Source organism: Puma concolor, chromosome A1 (assembly GCF_028749965.1).
Source record: "Puma concolor isolate L17-30 chromosome A1, mPumCon1.1.hap2, whole genome shotgun sequence".
NCBI lineage: Eukaryota > Metazoa > Chordata > Mammalia > Carnivora > Felidae > Puma > Puma concolor.
Window position 1 is genome coordinate 111,647,057 of NC_141667.1, and position 22,011 is coordinate 111,669,067.

The window sequence follows — 22,011 nt, forward strand, 5'->3', positions numbered from 1 at the left end:
TAGGCATGATAATTTAGGGAAATAGTTAGCTCATCAAAATTGGCCGGGTGCCCTGTTTTCATATTATCCAGACAGAAGTCACTGAACCACAACTTTGCTGCTTAGAAACAGGCACTAAAAGGGAGGGAGTGAGGAACTATGAATAGTTAGCCGGTCACCAATCATGAAGTGTACTTTACACTCAAGGATAAACTGATACATGTTAAATTATGCCTGAAGGTATGTCTGGAAGAGCACTACAGAAGATCTGCTGGCTGAATTCTGGTCTTTCCCCGCCAGGTGACCTTAAGGAAGACCCAGGACTCTCGGAACCAGGGGTTCTTTGCGTGTGAAAGAGAGAGTGCTGATAGATGGCCTGCAAGTTCTAAAGGATTATGTTCTGAGGACTTGATTGAAGAGCCACATCCATCATTTCTCCATCCGGGTACACTTTACTTTAAAACATCATTCTTGGGGTGCCTGGGTGGCTCAGTCGGTTAAGCATAGGCCTTCGGCTCAGGCCATGATCTCATGTTTCATGGGTTCAAGCCCCGTGTCAGACTATTTGCTGACAGCTCAGAGCCTGGAGCCTGCTTCAGATTCTGTGTCTTCCTGTCTCTCTAATCCTCCCCCTCCCTCTCTTTCAAAAATAAATAAAACTTAAAAAAAAAAAAAGAAATAAAATGTCATTCTTCAAAACTATACACCTACAATTCATTAAGCAACAACTATTTTTTAGTCTATACCTGTGGTTCAGCAGAGTACACCCTCTGTGTCGCCTGAAGAAGTTTCACGTGCTCACCATGGGTGAAAAAAGGCCCGGAGCAAATACCCACAGATGAGATAAATCAGAGAGGTGCAGAGTACCGTGGGGTTTGGAAAATCAGATGCAACCCTTTCCAGATCCCTTGTTCGGATACTGACTCCAGGAGAGCTGGTTGGAGACTGCAGCCTGGTTTCATGGAGCAGCTGGCATTTGATGAGAACCTTGCGTGAACGTGAGCTTTCTGAGAGACGGGACTGGGGAAATTCTAGGCAGAGAGAGCAGAATAAACACAGATGCAGACACAAGAAAGTTCAGACAATATTGAAAGAATTCCTGAACTCAGACACCTAGGGACCACAAATCCAATGTGCTTGCAATCCAGGTTAAGGCATGAATTTATCTTTTCCACAAATATTTATTGAATACCCACTCTGTAGGACATACCACCCGTGGCGTTATAGGACATCCAAAGATGACTCAGGACGTTCAAACACAGGTTTCAACTAGGATTTTAAATAACAAAAAGAAATACATGCATATTTTGCATAAAATATGGAAGACAGAAGAGGACAAAGAGCTAAATTAGAAATCACCTCCCTTATTTAAGTTTATAGACTTTGAAAGTAATGTCTCATCTAGCACACAGAAGCAAAGATATAAATTTGGATGAATACAGAAGCAATCACTGATTAGCTCAAAGCAACATTTAAATTGATCTTTCCAGTGAAAAGGCATTAGAAAAAGCAATCTAAAGAACACCTGTTTAGATGCACTAGCATCAACAATTAGGTTCTTCAGGGAATGAGGAGTTTTCAGCTGCCTTTACTCCAGTGAGAGGCAATAGAGCTTAGCATTTTTATTACTGTAATCAAGAACATATAAGGGGGCCAGAGGAAAATATTCACACCCACCTCTTAATCTTGAAGAGGAGGCAAGTCCCTTAAGCCACTCACTTAATTAAGCACAGGCTGGGGCTGGGGGGAGGGGATCCTCTATAGGATTCTCTGTGACTCTTCTTCCTCTTTAAGAAATCTAAGCTTTAGACTTTAGAGTAAAAGGGAAAAAAAAAAATCAGTTTCAACTTTGGGACCCAAAGAGACCCAAGCAGTGAATGTGACTGATGGAGAGGTGGAAGAGGCAAGATCAGTGCCTCCAGATGGCCTCTAGGCTAGAGTGGATGGTGCCATTCCCAACAGGTCAGTTTGAATAGGCACTGCCCAACTCCAGGGAGCGCCATTCGTGGAGACCGTGATGGGCATGTCAAGTGGGAAACCATGTCTTTACTCCTTGCTGCCCCCTCTTCAGATACCTTCCTAATAATAATAATAATAACAGTAACAATAACCACTAACATCTATTTAGTGCTTACTACATGCCAGATGCCATGCATTTTACGTATGAAATCCCATTGATTCCTTGCGAAAACTCCATGAGCAGGTAATATGAATACCCCATTTTGTAGATACTAGAGTGATCACATGATAAATGTATTATCCTGACTGGGGCACTTTTGAGAGCAAAAGAAGGTGCCATTACTACTGACCTTGGGACAACAGGTATAAACCAGGCTTGATTCAGGTGAACCAGAGCATGTGGTCACCCTACAGATAAGGCTGCTCAGGTGCAGAGTCAAGGCCAAGGATACTTTGCAGTGTTAGCCTCAGAAAGTTTCCACTGAACAGCTTTTGTCTCGTCCCAGGACTTCCTGACCATCAGGGTTTTCATCTATAAAATGGGGGTAATGACACAACTTCCTACAGTTACGTCAGGATTTAATCAGGGTGAAGCACCTGAGCTATGGACAGGAGCTCAATGTCAAACCACTAAAAACCTCAGCTGCCTTCCTCCTTCAGCCTCCCTGTGGAACCCAGGCCTCTGTGTAGCCTCAGGCAAAGCCTTTTCACCTCTTCGCCCTCAGTTGGTTCTTGGATGTAAGAATGAGGATGGACCGGGGGTAAAACATCACTTTCAACTCTGACATTCCTTTTTCTCTTATTCTTCTGGAATCCATCTCTATTCACCCACATGCAGCAAGAGGAATGCCTATCTCTTCTGCTTTTAGTTCAGAGAAAGGAGTGCTTCTGTTTATGCTGACCTTCATTCTCTAGTGCTTTCCCTAGATGGTGGGAAAAGGTGAACCCGGAAGCCTTTTCTCTCCTCTCTTCTTTGCATTACCTTTTGCTGGTGCTGGAGCTCCTTATGTGGATTGCTTTTCAGTATGGGGTGGTAATACCAGGGAGCAAGCTGACAGTCTGGTCAAGCATCCCATTTGGATGTAGCTGGGGGGAATTTATTCCCCTGCAACCTCATGCCTAGGACCTTGTCCTTCCTTGGAGCCACAAAATGTCTGCATGAGAAAAAATATGCCACAAATTGCCTTCAAAGGTCACATTATAATGCCAACGTGAGGACCTTTCTTCCTAAGAATAAACACTTGAATTTAATTGCGAATGAAACACATTAATGAATCAAAGGCAGAGAGAGGAGGGAAGAGCACACAGGCTTGTGGTGGGAGAGGTTTCCTTGAACCCACCACACACCCACGTGGCAGATTGGCCTCCAGAACAGTCAAGGACATTTGGGCACACCTTTTTCTTCCCTTCCCCCCTCCTTCCCCTCCATATCTCAAAGATATTAATTGAGCACGCACAGTGTTATATTCAGGAACTATGCCAGGCTCTGAGGGTTGGAATAAATGGAAAATAGACATGGTCTCCACCTTCACAGAGCTTCCACTGTAGGAATGAGAGAAATGTAAATCTAATTACCCCATGAAAATGTGTCAGAGGAGAACCCTGAGAAGTGCCATGGAGGAAAAAGACATGGTGCCATAGTGAGGGCTGACCTAGTTAGGGAGGCTGGGCAAGGTCTCCCTGAGGAAGTGATGAGGCTCCTGTGGAGACGGGAAGGATGAGTCGGCATTCCGGCATTTCGGACAGAGGAAGCAGCTTGTGTAAAAGCCCTGAGGTGAGAGGAAGCTCTGAGGGTTTGAAGAACTGAAAGAAGGTCAGAGAGTCTGGAGCTCTGAGAATAGGGGGATGGGGTACAGGATGGGGCTGGAGAGGGAGACAGGGCCCAGCCCAAGCCCAGCCCTGTCAGCCTCTTTAAGCATTTAGGGTTTCTCTAAAAGCCACAGGGAAATTCTCCAAGTGTTTTCAGCAGTAAGTTGAAGGATCAGTTTATTTGAACATGATTTGCTCCAGGAAAATAGGTTCAAATGAGTCAAGAAAGGAAGCAAGGGAATAAGGAAATAAGGAAAAATGGTAGCTAATGTTTATGTAACATGTTTTACTACGGACCAAGTATTGTTCTATGACCTTTATACACAGCTTATTTAATTCTCACGCAGCCCTATGGGCCAGATGCTACTGTCCCCCACTTTTCACAGAAGAAGAGATTGAGACACAGAAAAATTGGGCCAGCACTGTTTGGCTGGAAAGTGCTGGAACCAGACTGTGACCCAGAGGTCCATCTCTAGATAGCACTGCTTGGACAGCACAGATGCTCCTTCCTGACCTCAGGTCAGGCAGAAGCTGTGTTGGTGTGGGGGGTGGTGGTGGCACTGTGGGGGGTGGGCTGGGGGGGCGGCTTGTACCAGGTTAGCAGCTGTGGAGAGACAGGCCCTAGAGCTATTAAGTAGTAGGAGCTGTAAAGACTCAGGCCGGTGGTTGGGTGAGGAGAATCCCAGGATTCCCTGTGAGTAAGAAGGTGGGAGGGGTTGCAGCAGAGGAAGCTACAGTGTCCGGAAGGGGCCTGTTTTGAGGAGGGGAGCTTGGGTGGATTGTGGGGACATCCATACACTTGTGGACTTAAGGAAAAGAAAACCGCTTCGAACACTCCTGTTTTTTTGTTTTGTTTTCCTCTTACTGGGAATTCTGCGAGGTCCGCTAAGAACTCACTACTTTAGTTCTCTTCGTTTCACAGCTAGGTCAACGCCATTTCTTTTGCTGCTTCATTTATTCAACTTGGTGTTTAAATTCTTTTCATTTCTAAAAGGTCTGCTCTCACTCTGACTGCATTCCTAGAAATTCTGTCTGAATTTTGCTTGGATTCACAAACTCGTTGATTCCATCCCCCCTTCTCAGAATTAATCTGAACAAACAGCCATGTTTTCTAGCTTCCAAACACTTTGTTTTCTGCCAACAATCGACACTTGTAATTCTGACACTGGTCAGCCTTGAGCCTTGGAATGTGTATACTATTTGATTTCAACAGTGCACTTCAGGTGCCTATGTGTTAAAATTTCAGAAATACAAACTGTATGTGTACAGCAGCCACGAAAATACATTTTTAAATACACAGTTCCCACTGTCTTGCCTCAAGATTATTTTTGGAAAACTTTCTAAAAAAACAATCTTCTCACAGATTTTTTAGTTCAAACTACTGGACTACAAAAACCAATCTGGCAGAGTTGTTCTCTGACACACATATGTGCATTTTACACACACAGGGTTTTAAAAAAGAAGACGAGGGGATGCACTATTACAAATTTTCTGTAAATTTTAATATCTATCACCAGAGGGACAACACTAACAAATTAGTTAGAATTGTAATTCTAACTCCATAGGGTATTTCTGGCTAAGCTACTTCCTCCATAATGATTCCACAAAAGCAAAGACTCTATTTACACTTCTTTGTTAAAATGCATTGTGAGGGGCACCTGGGTGGCTCAGTTGGTTAAGCATCAGACTCTTGATTTGGGCTTGGGTCATGATCTCGTGGTTCGTGAGTTCGAGCCCCACGTCAGGCTCTGTGCTGACAGTGCAGAGCCTGCTTGGGATATTCTCTCTCCCTCTCTCTCTGCCCCTGACCCTCTTTGTCTCTCTCAACATAAATAAATAAACATAAAAAAAGTATTTTACAAAATGCATTGTGAAATGGGGGATGGTCATGCATACATCAGTTCCTGCAAAGGTTATCTGGTACTTACCAGTGGGAGGGGGCACAATGATGTTTTAGGAGGGCATAAGCTCCGTCTTAAATTTGAATCTTATTGGAGGAATCAGAACTAAAGAAACAAGGAAGAGAGGAAGAGAGCTTCAAGCCAAGACCTGAAGGATGAGTAGAAGTTATCCTGGAGAAGAAAATAAGAAGAAAAAAGAAGAGGCAGAGGGAATGCCATATTTAAAGACTCAGAAGAGGGCAAGAATGTTAGGCATTAGAAAACTATAGCAAGTTCAGTAGGTCTGGATCTTAGAATGCAAGAGGGTGGTTAGTGAATGAGACCAGGTCACCAAGGGTCTTGTAACCATGGTAAGGAATTTGGAATTTATCCTAAGGGTAGGAAGAAGCCCTTGAAAAGGGCTATAGCAGGCAGTGTGGAGAACTGAATGAGAAGAAGCTATTGTAACTCCTCAGTGAAAATGGTGGCCTGAGCTAGTATAGTTGCTTAGGAGGAAGATTCAAAGGGTAACTGCAAGGTTGGCCACAGAGGGCAGGGGAGGGGCACAGTGACAGGGCCACTCCCAAGTCTCTGGCTTGGCCAACTGGTTGGATGACAGAGCCATTGCCTGAGAGAGAGAGAGAGAGCACTGGGGACAGAAAGTTTTCAGCATGCTGAAGCTGAGCTGCCCACAAGACCCCCAAAGTGGATGACCAGTACCAGCAGTTAGTTACTTAATCAGTTACTTAGTTGTTGAGGGATCTAGACAAAAGATATAGGCTTGGCAACTGAAGCTAGCTGGAGGAGCAGACGAGAATGCTCGAGAAGGTGTCCGGTGATTTTAGCAACACGGAAGTCACATGAGATTTTGGAGGGGCAAGTTCAAGGATCGTGGTAGAGACAGAAGGTAGGTTGCAGAGTGAGCACAGGGAGGGGAGCAGGTAATAGGCAGTGTAGGCAACTCTTTCAAGAGGTTAAACCCAAAAGAGGAAAAGAGGGTCTGGGGCAACTGCCGAGTGGTGGTTTAAGATCCGGGAGACTCTGGTGAATTTAAATGTCAGTGATAAAAACTCATGAGGGAAGGTGGGGCTATGTGCTGAGCAAAGAGTGCAAGGACCTAGGGGAAGCTGAGGACAGCCTCCAGAGACTGAGGAGGATACAGAACGTGGAAAGATGAGTGTGAGGGAGGAAAGAGCATATGCTTGGCTATGGGGACAGGTTAAAGGTGTTCCCACTGAGGGTTCTATTTCTCTGTTAGTACAAGGCAAGAAAATCTGTTAAGAAGGAATTCATTCTTTCCCTCACAGTTAAAAAAACCCAAAGTGAAACAAAATTTCATTTTTCACCTATCAGATTGGCCAAAATAAAAATATTCACTAATAAATTATATTATCAATGACTGGGAGGAGTATAACAGTGTAAATTCATACAATCTCTTTAGACTGCAAGTCTAAAGTCAGAACCCTGTTGTGAACCAGTTTTTCACTTAACCCGTGTCTTGAAGATGGTTCCACAGCCACACAAATAAATCCACCCCACTGTGAAGCACACCTTATTTAATCCGTTCCTTGTGCACACTTCTTGACATACATATGAGAGTGTCTACTAGGGAAAATGTGTAGCTGTGAACTTGCACTCTGTTCACATCATGATGGTTGGTATTACGGGTCAAGTCTACTGGCCATGGGGGCCTAGACTAAGCATTATTTCTAAGTATGTCTGTGAGGGCGTTTCCAGATGAGATTAGCATTTGACTCGCTAAACTCAGGAAAGCAGATCATCCTCCCCAGCATGAGTGATCATTGTCTAATCTGGTGGGGGCCTGAATAGAACAACGTGCAGAGGAAGGAGGAATTCGCTCCTGTTTTTCTTGCCTCACTGCTTGATCTGGGGCATTTCATCTTCTCCTGTCCTGGGACTGAGAGTTATACCATTAGCCTTCCTGGTTCTCAGGCCTTCAGGTTTGGGCTGAATTGCATCACTGGATTTCCTGGGTCTCCAGCTTACAGACAGGATTATCTTGAGACTTCTCCATCTCCATAATCATGTAACCAATCCCTCATAATAAATCTATTTATCCATCTGTCTATCGTTCTGTTTCTCTAGAGAACCTTGACAAATATAATGTCCTTGCCCATTTTTCTACTAGGTTGTTGGTTTTTTCCCTATTGATTTTTTTCTTTTAAGACTTTTTAAAAGTTTATTTATTTTGGGAGAGACAGAGAAGGACAGGGGCAGAGAGAGAGGGAGAGAGAGAATCCCAAGCAGGATCTGCACGCTCAGTGCAGAGCCTGATGCAGGGCTCAAACTCATCAACTATGAGATCATGACCTGAGCCGAAGTCAGACGCTTAACCAACTGAGCCACCCAGACGCCCCTTTTCTCTACTGATTTTTAAAATATTTTTTTAACTGTTTATTCATTTTTTGATAGAGACAGAGAGTGAGTGGGGGAGGGGCAGAGAGAGAGGGAGACAGAGTTTGAAGCAAACTCCAGGCTCTGAACTAACAGCACAGAGCCCAATGCTGGGCTCGAACTCACGGACCGTAAGATCATGACTTGAACCGAAGTCGGACGCTTAACCGACTGAGCCACCCAGGCGCCCCTGTACTGATTTTTAACAATGGAGAAGGTTTGAAGTAGGCTCCATGGAAGAGAGAAAAGGGCTGAAGAGGATTGGTGTTTAGGGCACCGTCCAGGCTCCTCCCTCACTGCTTCGGGAGCTAATAATAGAGCTCTGCAGGCCTCCTTGAATTGAACAGATTTTCACTGAATTGTCTGTTTGCAGCCCTCGCCTGTGATTTCTTTCTCCAAAAGGTTTACAATTCCCTGAGGCCATTACTGACCAACAGGTCTGCAGTCAGAGTAGGAAGGAAGGAAGGCCCTATTCTTTGAGTTCCCATTGTCGGCCTGTGAGTGGGTGAGGGGAGAAGCTGCCTAAATCTCTGAATCAGCTCTGGGAATGGACTTGAGGGCCTCCGCGCTGGGTTTTGGTGTTTACTCTGGGCACCAGTTTCCCCTACTTGATCTAAAGGGTGTGACCTTCCAGACCCCCAGTGAACCGACCCATGTCCCCTCTGCTGGATGCTGACCTTCTGGATGCAGGTCTCGATGTTGTCCACCCCCAGCTGGGTGCCTTCATACATATAGTGACAGCTGCTCTTCTTGTTCACACATAGTTTTAGGCCCAAAGGCGAGAGAGCAGAGGGCTGAGGATACAGGGTGGGCCTGGTCTTCCACAGCAGGTAGCCATTTCTCTCCAGCTCTTTTGCATTTTTTAGAGTCCACAGATGAAGTTCAAGGCCTGGAGGGTGGGAGAGACCAATTATTTCCAAAACTCCTCCACAGAAAGCCAACAAAGTACCCTTTCCCAGGGCAGAACTCAGAGCTTCCTACTACACATGAAACCTCAAAGTGGTGTGAATTGTTTTGCAAACTGTCATCACAACATACAAATGACACATTTAAAAATGGTCTAAGTAATAAAAGGATGTAAACACATTTCAATCATTTATTAGCACATGTGATGTGCCAGGTGCTGTGCTAAAAGGCTTTACATACATTGGCCCTTAAACAACCCTGTAAGATAGCGACCATTATTATCTCCATTTTACAGATGACCGAAGTGAGGCTTAGGGTGGTTAAGTAACTTTCCTTAAATCACAAGGCTAGTAAGTGAGAAAGCAGGCATTTGAACTTACACTAAGGTGGAAAACTGTAAACACAACATTAGACATGGGCATTGTTCATCCTACGATTCCCCCATCAATGTAGCTGTGGCCAGGGAGGCCCTGACTGGCAACAAGTTGATGTTTCTCAATACTCTGCAGATTCCTCTTTTCCTAATAAAGTGCACTGCCTAACACTTCTGCACCAGGAAACTTAGACCCATCACATGTTCTCAAAAACAGCCCCACCTCATTAAAGAGACACTTTAACTAAGTCCACCCAAGCCTCCCTTGTCTGGTGACCAGATGAACGACTTTCCCTGGTGGATGATTTCTCAACCTACTGCAATAGTTACGAAAAGGGACATTCACATCACAGCTCCTAATATCCAAATGCATTAGAAAGTCTAGTATTTTTCAGCTGAAGTTTCATTACTATTGCTTGTAAGTTCCACTTCTTTAATTAGAAATAATTTTGGGGGCACCTGGGTGGCTCAGTTAGTTGAGTATCCGACTCTTGATTTCATCTCAGGTCGTGATCCCAGCGTGAGGCTCTACATTGAGTGTAGAGCCTGTGTAGGATTCTCTCGCGTGCGCTCTCTCTCTCTGCTTCTTTCTCTAGAGAGCTCTCTCTCTCTCTAAACAAACAAACAATTTCTTGTCCCCACCTCCTATCCAACCAACCCTTTTGCTTGTGAGTAGAGGTTTAATCTTGGAATCCAGGCATCCATGGAGTTTTGACTTTGAGTTTACAGGTGCTGGGGTGCAGAGCCATAACTAGAATCCAGAGGGACAGATTATTTTCTTTTTCAACCGCCTTGATGGCTGAAGGTGCAAACCATGTCACTATGTAACAGCTGGAAAGGAAATAGAACACAAAGAAAAGAAAATGACACACCCCTTAACCTACTACTTAAAAGGACAAACATTCAAAACATGTGGACTGTGGAATTCTTTTTTAACCTTTTACTTCATAAACATTGTTAATGAGAGGTCTCACTAAAACTGTTTTTTAAAGTTTTAACTTTTATTGTTTAGGTTGATGCTGACCTTGACATATATTTTTAAGTGTTTATTTACGTTTGAGAGAGCGCTTGTGAGGGAGGGGCAGAGAGGGTGGGGAAAGTAGCATCCCAAGCAGGCTCTGCTGACTGGCAGTGAGCCCAATGTGGGGCTGCAACTCACAAACTGAGAGATCATGACCTGAGCCAAAGTCAGGTGCTCAACTGACTGAGCCACCCACGTGCCTGCCCCCCACCTTTCTTCATAATACACACTATTGTAAGGGACATTTATGAATAGTGAACCACATGGAAATGAGAACGTGCTGTTTTCAGTAAATTATTATAGCCTATTAACTTCCCCAAAAGACTGGCAATTTTGTAAAATTCTTCCAATATCTGTTTTAATTTGTTTCAAGAACCCAACATTTAGAAAATTCTTTCAAAATTTCTCAAGCTACAAGTAGTACGTGACTTCTGAAATGCTAAAAATGCCCAAATAGTACTCTGTTGTTCAATGCTCTCTCTCCATTGCAAGTTCCCAAGTCATTATTGTAAATGTCTTCAGGGTGGGGAGAAATGAAGCTTTTTTTCCACAGGCGTGGAGGTGACTCCAATCATAATTTTTAGTTACTAATAAAGAAAAGGGCAGCCAACTGAAATGGCCCAAGATAAATGGTTGTTGAAACTAGCATTTCTTAAAATTGGTATGGTTGGAATCTCAAAGGGTTAGAACTAATTTACAAATGGTAAGTCATAGAGGAAGCTAAAATAGGCCTAATAGGAACACAGCTTGGCATCCCCTGGTTGGTGCCTCTTTGAGCAAGACAACAGTGACTGCCCATCGGAGGTTTCCAAGTTTGAGGAATACACTTCTTAAAATTCTGTTTTGTTTTTTCTCTTAAGGGGGGTAGGTGTATAAGGGCATAGTAGGAAGGGAATGTTGCCAAGTTAGAAAACTTCGCAGCATAATATCCAAATGGATGTGAACTAAATTTAATGGCAACTGCGCCCAAAGAAGGTCATTTCAAGAGGAAAATTCCAATTTATGCACGGCCAGGGTTACAGAGCTCAATGGCAACTCCTTTGAAGTTCTAAGAGCTGTTCTTTTGGGTTTCTTCCCTCCCCTTCTTTCTCCACCCCACCCTCATTCCTAGGGTATACTGTGATGTGATGTAAAAGAAAGCCATGTGTGGAGTGCCTCGGTGGCTCAGTCGGTTAAGCGTCTGACTTGGGCTCAGGTCGTGATCTCGCGGTTTGTGGATTCCAGCTCCACGTCAGGCTCTGTGCTGACAGTTGAGCTGTTTCGGATTCTGTCTCCCTCTCTCTCTGCCCCTCCCCTGCTCACTCTGTGCGTGTGTGTCTCTCTCAAAAATAAACAAACAGTAAAAAAAAAAAAATGTTTTTTTTAAAGAAGGCGATGTCTGAAGAACATGTCCTCCCCCAAGAAAGGTATCACATTGGCTATGATAGAGGAGCCAAAAGTGTCTTTGTAGACAGGACGGGGTACGAATCCTGGCTCTCCCAGGTACAAGGGTGTGATACAGTCAAAGTATTTAACCTCTCTGAGTTTTAGAGTGTCATCTGTGAAGTAAGGACAATAGAACCTATTGTGTAGATTGTTGAGGGGGACTGTGAAAAAGTACACAAATGCAAGACTTTGGAGTCACACTGCGCAGATTCTCATTTTTCCTGGACCAGTTTCCAGCTGTGTGACCTACGAAGTAACTACTTTATATGTGCCTTATACAAACACTTCCTTATTTATAAAGATAATAATACCTACCTCATAAGGCCTTTTAAAGATTAAATGAGGGGCGCCTGGGTGGCGCAGTCGGTTAAGCGTCCGACTTCAGCCAGGTCACGATCTCGCGGTCTGTGAGTTCGAGCCCCGCGTGGGGCTCTGGGCTGATGGCTCAGAGCCTGGAGCCTGTTTCTGATTCTGTGTCTCCCTCTCTCTCTGCCCCTCCCCCGTTCATGCTCTGTCTCTCTCTGTCCCAAAAAAAATAAATAAAAACGTTGAAAAAAAAAAAAATTAAAAAAAAAAAAAATAAAAAAAAAATAAAAAAATAAAAAAAAAAAGATTAAATGAGATGTTGGTAGACCTCTTGCAAGTAAGTATCTGGGACAGAGTAAATTCTCAATAAATTTTGACATGTGCATAAAGTGCCTAGGATTTAGCCCAAAAGGTAAGTTCTATAACTGATTAATCATACTTACTAGTTTAGGGGCACCTGGCTGGCTCAGTCAGAAGAGCATGTGACTCTTGATCTCGGGTCATGAGTTTGAGCCCTGTGTCAGGTGTAAAGATTACTAAAAAAAAAAAATAAATAAACTTAAAAAACATTATACTTACTAGTTAAAAAGCTGTACCTGGTTATATACTTTGATAAATCTTCAGGTATTCAAGTTAAACACACAGGAACATCTATTTGTAATTTTTAAATGTTGTATTGAAGTATAACACACATACAGCAAAGTGCAGCCATCTTAAGTATAAATTTAATTATATCTTAACCCATGACTTTAAAAGCTAGAAGATTTCTCTGTTGATTCTGTCAATCAGAAGAAAGATTGCTTTATCTAATTAAAATGACAGTTTTATTAAGAGAGAGAACCAGAAATACAACACTGAATATACCCAATTTTTTTTTAGCCAACAAACAGCACACATTTTATTCATATAATTACTTACCCACCATCCTCACTCATATTCTACAGATTCCTTGGATTCACTACAACACTGGCAGTTGCCAAGCAGAGGTGACACATTCATAAAAGTGCCTTTGAGTTTGACCTCTGTAAGCACCTGGTTTTGAATCTTAAATTTTTTTTCTTTAATTGATTACATCTTACAGGAAGTTCAATAGCTTCTCTTGAAAAGCTTGACAGACAGATGTTTTGCAACTGAGTGAAGCATAAACACCAATACTTCCTGGCTTTGAAAATTCTTTATTCTGAAAGATCTGGCTGAATTCACCCATCACAAGCAAATGACAATTCCTTTTAGCAACTCCTATACCTAGCAGTTGACATCTTTATTTTGACAAAGATTCTAAAGCTCTTTCTGATTTCCAAAACGTTCAAATGTGAAAAAGCAAGTGTCTTAAAATTGAGGAAACATTATTTTGATACTTGATACTTTGCAACTTACATTTCATCAAAAGCAATATAGGTTGTCTATGTGTAAAAAAAAAAAAAAAAAAAAAAAAAAAAGCCTGTACAGGACACTGTGATTAAGACCCTACTTGGCCTCATGTTTGGGAGCTAAGTTGTACTGGGAGCAGGAGACTCAAAGTGATGAGTCTTGAGTATTTTCACCAATGCAAACAGCACTCCAAGGCAATTTATCTTTCATATTAATAATCCTTACGTCTTTGGAGTGTCCACTCTGTGATAGGCACTATGCTATGTACATTATCTCCCCTACTCTCTTTTTTTGTATTTAAAAAAAATTTTTTATGTTTATTTTTGAGTGAGAGAGAGAGAGAGAGAGAGAGAGCATGAGTTGGAAAGGGGCAGAGAGAAGGGGAGACACAGAATCCAAAGCAGGCTTCAGGCTCCGAACTGTCGGCACAGAGCCTGACGCCGGGCTCGAACTCACTAACTGTGAGATCGTGACCTGAGCAGAAGTCGGATGCTTAACTGACTGAGCCACCCAGGCGCCCCTTTTTTTTTGTATTTTTTAAAGATTATTTATTTTGAGAGAAAGAGAGAGAGAGTATGTGTGTGCAAGCAGGGGAGGGGCAGAGAGAGAGAGAGAGAGAGACAAAGAGAGAGAATCCCAGGAAGGCTCCATGCTGTCAGCACAGAGCCCAGAGTGGGGCTCAAACTCATGAGCTGTGAAATCATGACTGAGCAGAGATCAAAAGTCATGTTTAACCACCCAGACTGAGCCACCCAGCTGCCCCTCTCCCATAGTCTTTATAAGTGTTCTATACAGCAGGTATTATTATTTACAGACAAAGAAACTGGGGCTGAAGGAGATCATTCTTTAGGCTAACTCATCTGTTTGGAAGGTCCTGAATTTGAACCCAAGCCTGTCAGACTTCATAATAATGTTATGAAGACTCTTTCCAGGAGTAGAAAGAGGATGAATGTTTATATCCGTACATGTATGTTTATGTCCACATATTTCATTAGGGAATTTCCTTTCACTGAAGCTTTATAAAGCATAAAAACCTCACTGCTATAGGCAGTTGGGCAGAAGGTCAGATTGAATTAGTGACAAGTATGAATTGCAAATTCATTTTAAATAAAATAGATTTTCCTAATACCATCTGAATTTCAAAATGGATTCCCACCCATTCTCTTTTTTGTGTGTTCATAAAAACCACTTGAACTGGGCAGATTTGGTGTTATCAGCCTAATGTTACAGGTAAGAAAAACAAGGGCTGAAGAAGTTAAGTGCCTTTCCTATGGTCAGAGAGCTGTTTAGTGATAAACCCACAGCTCCCTACTCTGCAGGGTGACCTAACAAATTCCTCCTGAATTACCAGATAATTATTGGATAAGGATGATATGTATTCGTTATATTAATTATTCATATATAAGAGATTGCCTGAAGTGCTCAAAGATGTATTTCAAATATGCCCCTTGTAATCTCATTTATATCACTCTTTTGTACTACTTACCAAGACAGAGTTTGCTAAATGAAGGAAAATTTCTGCCCAGATCCCAATCAACTTATTATAAATTCCAAATTAATAGGGTCTAAATAAATAAGAGCTTATTATGGGGCTAAAAGCTAATAATGTTATTTGTTTCTGATATCTTTTTTTTCATTTGCTTTGGCTCCAATTTGAGTATTTCATCTACTGCATATTTTTTTCTGTTCCTCATTAGAGATACAGGGCAAAAGAGGCACACAAGGAAAGAATTACTTGTATATGAATAAAATTAATAACCTGAAATTATAGAAGGGGGGGAGAGGCATCTTTTTGATAATTTATCATAATGTTTAGTAACAGCAATTTGCAGTAATGAAATAACTGATCTTTGCTTCTCCTGGGTATGTGTTGCATTTATCAGTTTATGCTTTACTTACATTTTTTTTAATTACTCTACTTGTTAAATTATTTAAACTTAGAAGGCAACTTCTAAGTTATTAATAGTACGGCAGTCTTCTGAAAAGGGAGTCATGCAAATAGTTATTTCATTTTTTTAATTCAGATTTTTAGGAATCAAGATATGTTTGTCATTTAACCCTGGGATTTATAGAGACTAAAAAGCTCAGGATCATTCACCACCCAGAACAGGGGGCTCAGCTTTAGGGCCTAGGCGAATGTATCTCTCTAAAATCAACTTTATGTAAAAGTCATCTGGGTGGAAATGTGGTTCCTCATGGTGGGTCTCCTTACACTTCTGAAGGAGTCCTAAGGGAGTAAGGTGAGTGAGAGCCAGACTGATAGCATGAAAGGCCTGGTGCTCTTAGAGCTATTTCTTCCATGATTAAAAAATAATGAATTTTTTGTTTGCTAGGTGCGAGGAATAAACACTCCTGGATTCCCTCTATTCTGTCGTTCTCCCTCTGGTCTACAAACACACCACAAAGGCTTCTCTGTTCCTTCCCTAAGTCACATTTCTCATTCAGACGTCCTTTCTATTTGGGGTTCCATTACTTACTTCCATTTGGTTCTTTCCTTTCCTGTATGGGCTTCTCTGTTTGTTTTCGGGCTTCTCCCATGTTTCTATTTTTGAATTGTTCCTTTCTGCAGGACCATCTCTGCGTATCACTTCTTTATCATCTTGCTCCCTCTTTTGTATCTGGTATTATTCATCGTCTTTGTTTCTATTTATTTCTCTTCTTCTAGCTCTGATTTCTTTATCTCTGGCCCCCTGTTTCCTCTCCTTGATTCTCCTGTTCCCATCTCCACGCCCTTTGACCAAACAACCCCTCCCTACCTCCTACTTAAAGTCACTGAAGAGGCGCTCCCACTAGGCTAGAAGAGAAAGAACAGAATAAAAAGAGAATTGAAAGGTGATGTACTGAACCTGGGAAGGGCAAGTTTAGTCATGCTAACGACTTCCCCATCCTCTTTTGGTCCCCAGGCAGTCTCCTCCACTGTCTGTGTCACAGCCAGGGACCAAGGCAGCACAAAGAGAAGGAAGCAAGAGGAAATAAAGGTGAGTTCTGGGGCAGCCACAGACATGAAGCTATTCCTTAAATACCGCCCGGTCAGCATTCATCTAAGAAACTGTACAAAACAGGATTGTGTTTAAAGTATAGAGCCACTCAGATCAGCTTCCCAGCAAGCTAGAAGCCATTCTCTCTAGAACCTAAAACCGACGGTAAGAATAATCAGATACCGTAGGTAAGTACTATCAGTGTTTCCATCTGACCCTAAATTACTTCAAAACTCTGTCTGCCAGGGTGTTAATGCCCACCTCCAGGATACACATCTTGCTTCTCATGACTTGGCTATGACCCAGCCCCACCCTTGGCAGTTTTTATTTTTAACTATTTCCAGATATGTTTATAAACAAATCATGCCTCTTAGAACCACATTGCTGCCACTCAGTCGTACAGCGGAGGAAAAATCCGGGACAGTTAACACTGTGGAAAGTCTGCATCTCTCTTATCCTTCAGGAAGAAAAAAAGGAGAAGAAGAAAAAGGAAGCATAACAAGTTTTTAAAAGCCAGATGAACAAGAAGCTCTCAGAAAAACCATTTTACCAGCCTAGTGGTAGTGAGATAACCAAACGTACAAACAAGGCGACCTTTCTTCCTTCCCCTCCTGACACCTGGCGTGAGGACGCTGGTGGCCAGGGCAGGCCAAGGCGGGTCGTGAAGCATTGTGCAGTCATTAGTTTGGGGGCAGCAGGGGCCGAGGACGCGCTTTTCATTTCACTTGGGAGCGCTGTGAGGAAGGATGAGGACAGAGCTGAGCTGACTCCATTTTTCCTTTTTTCAGGCAGTTAGCTGCCAGTTTGTTGATTTTGAAACTGAGTACCAGGGAAAACACCTCGACTGTTCAAATACTTCAAAACAACAACAAACCTGCACTTTTCACATGTTTTTTTTATTTTGACAAAAGAAGTCTTTTTTTTTTTTTTTTTTTTTTTTTTTTTTTTTTTGAGTGAGGTAAATAGGGGAAATTACCCTAAGTTTGTAACATTGTTTGCTAGGAACCTCTCTGATGTCAGTCCTTCCGCTCCTCCCACCCTGGCCTGCTCTTAAGACAAAAGAGAGAAGAGCTGGGTCTTTGGACAATGAAAACAAAGGCCCAGTTGCCGAGGCCTTTGTCTAACCTTGCAGAGATTGAGGTTAGGTCTGAGCAGAGCATGTCCCCAGACAGCCGGGAGTCCTTCCTGGCAGGACAGCTTCAGGCCTGGAATCTGCCCACTCAGGGCTGCCCTCGTGTGGGGACCCCTTGGTCCAGGGGCTTCTCTTTAATAACATCTGAGCTTTTTTTTTTTAATAATTTTTTTTTAAACATTTATTTATTATTGAGAGACAGAGAGACATGGAATGTGAGTAGGGTTGGGGTAGAGAGAGAGAGGGAGACACAGAATCCGAAGCAGGCTCCAGGCCATGGGCTGTCACCACAGAGCTGGATGCGGGGCTCAAACTCACAAACTGCGAGATCATGACCTGATCCGAAGTCGGACACTCAACCGACTGAGCCACCCAGGTGCCCCAAATTTTTGTTTTTATTTCCTGGCTTCAAAAAGATAACAAAAGGATGAGCTGAGACTGAATCCATAGAACAGAATGACACACATACACAGAAATAAGTTATATGTTCACAAATATACATACAAATGTATAACTTCCCCCCAAGGAAGTTTTAAAATAAAATAAAAACAAATAGAGCAAAGAAAACTCCTTTGCCAGATAGGGTCCAGTTATGGGTATTCCTGAGATGTTTCAGGTTCTCTTTTGCTTGTGAGCCCTCTTGCCCCTAATTGCTGTCTCCATGGTTGGCATTAGAAGGGTCACTGCCTGGTCTCAGGACTTTCGTTCCCTTTGGGGAGCCCCATACCTGTCTTTGTCTCCATTTGGTAAAATGTGGGGCTTGAAGCAGCTGTGTGCACAGTGTGGGCCCCTGCACAGAGCCAAGCAATGGTCCAAGGTAGGACGGTGTGCTCCCTACCAGCCTACACTGGGCTCTGCGCCTCTCCTCTCTCCCAGGCTGCAGAGGGAGGGTTTACTGGCTTTCTGCATTCTATGGAAAGAGAACTATCTCCAGGCTGAGTGTTCTCAGAAAAATCTACCACTAGAGTGGAAAAGCCACTCCTGTTACTTTTTTTGTCCTACAAATACCCATTGCTGGAAGGATATGTGACTGTGGTGCATGTAGTAGTTTCCTAGGGCTGCCATAAGAAAGTATCACCGACTGGGTGGTTATCTACTTAATAAATAAAAACTTACTGTCTCACAGCTCTGGAGGCCAGAAGTCCAAAACCAAGGTGTGGGCAGGGCTGTGCTCCCTCTGCAGGCTCTGGGGAAGGATCTGTTCCAGGCCTCTCTCCTAGCTTCTGGTAGCTTCAGGCATTCCTTGGCTTATAGATGCATCATCACTCCAAATCTCTGCCCCTCCACGGTGTTCTTCCTGTGTCTCCACATCTTCTTCCCTCTGTATGTCTGTGTGTCTGTCTCTGTATTCAGATTTCCCTTTTTTAGAAAGACACGAGTCATATTGGATTAGTGCCCACCCTAATGGCCTCGTTTTAACCTGATTAAATCTGTAAAGACCCTCTTTCCAAATAAGATCACATTCTGAGGTTTGGAGGCTAGTACTTCAGCATATCTATCTTGGGGGACACAATTCAGCCACTACTGGTAGTCAACCTTGTCATCTAAATATCTTCTCAGCTTACAAGGAACACTGCTGTCTCTTGCTTTGTGCGCCAGCTTGTGGAATCTTCTGTAACTAGAGTAATAACAGGGTTCAAACAAAGAGTAAAGAAGACCTGCACAGTATGTAGGGTTAAGTCATCGCATTGGCTTTAGAAATCTCTCCTTGGCTACTTCCCCTCAGCCTGCTCAGTCTTCTCTTCCAGTTCCACCCAAGGTTTCTTTTCTAAACTCCCAACGCTCAGACACATCTGAGCTGCTCTTCCTTCCTGTTATAATGGCTCTCACCAGTAACAAGAAACGTATTATTCATGATGGGGAGGGGGGGAAATGCTGGAAAATGTGTCAACACTACTATTGGTGGCCTAGTAGCAGCCCACACTCATTATGGGGCAGTTGTGATGGAAGACTAGAAGAGACATTTTGAGATCCTCAGGTGAAAAGTCATTGAAAAGAGAAATCATTCAGGTTGGATTGTCACAGCATTTTCTTCGTAAAATCAAAGCACATTTGTGTTAATGAACATCTTGGGTTCTCCTCATTTTCTAGGCAATATTCATACCAAACCCACAATACAAATCCTGTCCTCCAGGGCTCACACGATGATATGACTAATCACCTTTTATTTCCATAGCACTGCTCCTGCCTCCCCAGATTCTCTTATCAGCCTCCCGAGTTAGAGTAACAGATAGGATGAGCAGGTGAGAAAAATGGTGGAGTTCAAAAAATGGCAGGGATGCACTAGGGCCTGGGTCTCCAGCCTGCGTTTCCTTTCCTCCCAGTGGGCTGCTAGCTCCTTGCACAAACTCATGGTACTCGAATAAGACATGTTGGTTTCGTGTACAGGTTGGGCCAGTTTTCAGCGTCTTGTTTGAACGTACTGTTTTTGACTTTTATTTTCCAGTTTTTCTAGTTGGGTAAGCCTGGGGTAGATAAGTTGGATCAGAGGAGAGATCCCACTCTGACTACAAAGGCTTCCCTGGCAGGTGGGATTTAAAAGGGAAGGTGGTGAGAGTAAGCTTGGAGGAGCCAGGTGATAGGCGGAGTCAAACCCTGTTTTTGCATAGAGCAGACCAGAGCACTTCATGCAAGCTTCATGCAAAAGGGCGTTGGGAGAACTGGATTTCCTTTCTTTCTTTCTTTCTTTCTTTCTTTCTTTCTTTCTTTCTTTCTTTCTTTCTTTTTTTTTACTTTTTCCCCTCACTTGGAAAAATTTATGTTTTTCTTTCTGATAATTCACTAGCACTGTACAAAAAAGTAAACAGTACATAGAAAGTGAAGGTTTCTACAATGTCAGTACTTCTCCACTCTGGCTGTGGGGCAGCCGCATAGATGGTAGTGCGAGTTATTTTCATCCAGACTTCTTCAAACACTGTGTATGTCTGCATCTTTATCTAGATAGAAATAGCACCATTAACAGAGTCATAACATTGTGATTTTTCTACACTTTCTCCTCTTACAGTGCAGAAAATTTCCCGTGTCAAACCATGAAGATGTAACCTATTCTTTTTCTTAAAAAATTACATTTCATATTTTAGAATAAAGCAATTCTTGCACAGATTCAAAGCACACAGAAAAGTACAAAGTGAAAAGTAAAGTCTTTCATGCTTTACCTCTAGTCCTTTTCCCCGAAGGTAACCAATGAGATTGCTGTAACAGTTTCCTACATATCCTTCCAGAAGTATAATTACTAATGTCTCCATACATGTGCATATAGATAACATTACTTTGTTCTGTAACTTGCTTTGTGTATGCAACACATCTTGAGATTAAAAAAATTTTTTTTAATGTTTATTTTATTTTTGACAGCGAGAGAGTATGAGCGGGGGAGGGGCAGAGAGAGAGGGAGACACAGAATCTGAAGCAGGCTCCACACTCAGAGCTGTCAGCATAGATCCCGACCCGGGACTCGAACCCATGAAGTGTGAGATCATGACCTGAGCCAAAGTTGGATGCTTAACCGACTGAGCCACCCAAGCACCCTTTTTTAAATTAAAAAAAAAAAAAAAATTTTTAATGTTGAGAGATTTTAAAAAATCAATATATACAGAGATACTTCCCTTTTCTGACAGATGTGTAATATTCCATTGCATGAATACACATTTCTTTCTTTCTTTTTCTTTCTTTCTTTCTTTCTTTCTTTCTTTCTTTCTTTCTTTCTTTCTTTCTTTCTTTTTTTCTATTTCCTTTTTTTTTTTAATTTTTTTTTTAACGTTTATTTTTGAGACAGAGAGAGACAGAGCATGAATGGGGGAGGGGCAGAGAGAGAGGGAGACACAGAATCGGAAACAGGCTCCAGGCTCTGAGCCATCAGCCCAGAGCCCGAAGCGGGGCTCGAACTCACGGACCGCGAGATGGTGACCTGAGCTGAAATCCGATGCTCAACTGACTGAGCCACCCAGGCGCCCCTCTGTTTCCTTTTAAGTAGGCTTCATGCCCAGTGTGGAGCCCAACACAGGGCTTGAACTAACCACCCTGGGATCAAGACCTGAGCTGAAATCAAGAGTCAGACGCTTAACCAACTGACCCACTCAAGCGGCTCAAACACACCATTATTTAGTAAACATTTAAGTTGTTTTAAAATTTTGTACTAAAACAAATGGTCCTAGAATAAACATCCTTATAGATTCATCTCTGTATATAGAATAAAACATTAGTGCTCAATTCTCCACCCTCTCACCAGCCCTGGGCATTAGCACTTCATTTATTGATTTATACTTTTACAAAATCTTTTGCCGATTTTTTTTTTTATTTCTTTTGCCAATTTGACCAGTGATATCTTGCTTTAGTTTTCATTTCTTTGATTATTAAGGCATCTAACCCTATTTTATATGGTTTGTTACCCTGAATTGACTGTTCATGACTTTTGCTTAGGTGTTCATTGGAATAATTATCTTTTATCCTTTGATAACTGG

General features: G+C 42.5%; 1 long non-coding RNA gene across 1 annotated transcript; it reads right to left on the bottom strand.

Moving 5' to 3' along the window:
* Positions 1-1,140: 1,140 nt before the first annotated feature.
* Positions 1,141-21,272, bottom strand: LOC147584369 (uncharacterized). Its single transcript, XR_015248972.1, has 6 exons — positions 18,671-21,272; positions 12,517-12,609; positions 9,668-10,152; positions 8,720-8,931; positions 2,921-3,092; positions 1,141-1,789 (listed from the first exon to the last, which is right to left on the bottom strand). It is a non-coding gene; the product is annotated as an uncharacterized LOC147584369 (long non-coding RNA).
* Between the last annotated feature and the right edge of the window lie 739 nt (positions 21,273-22,011).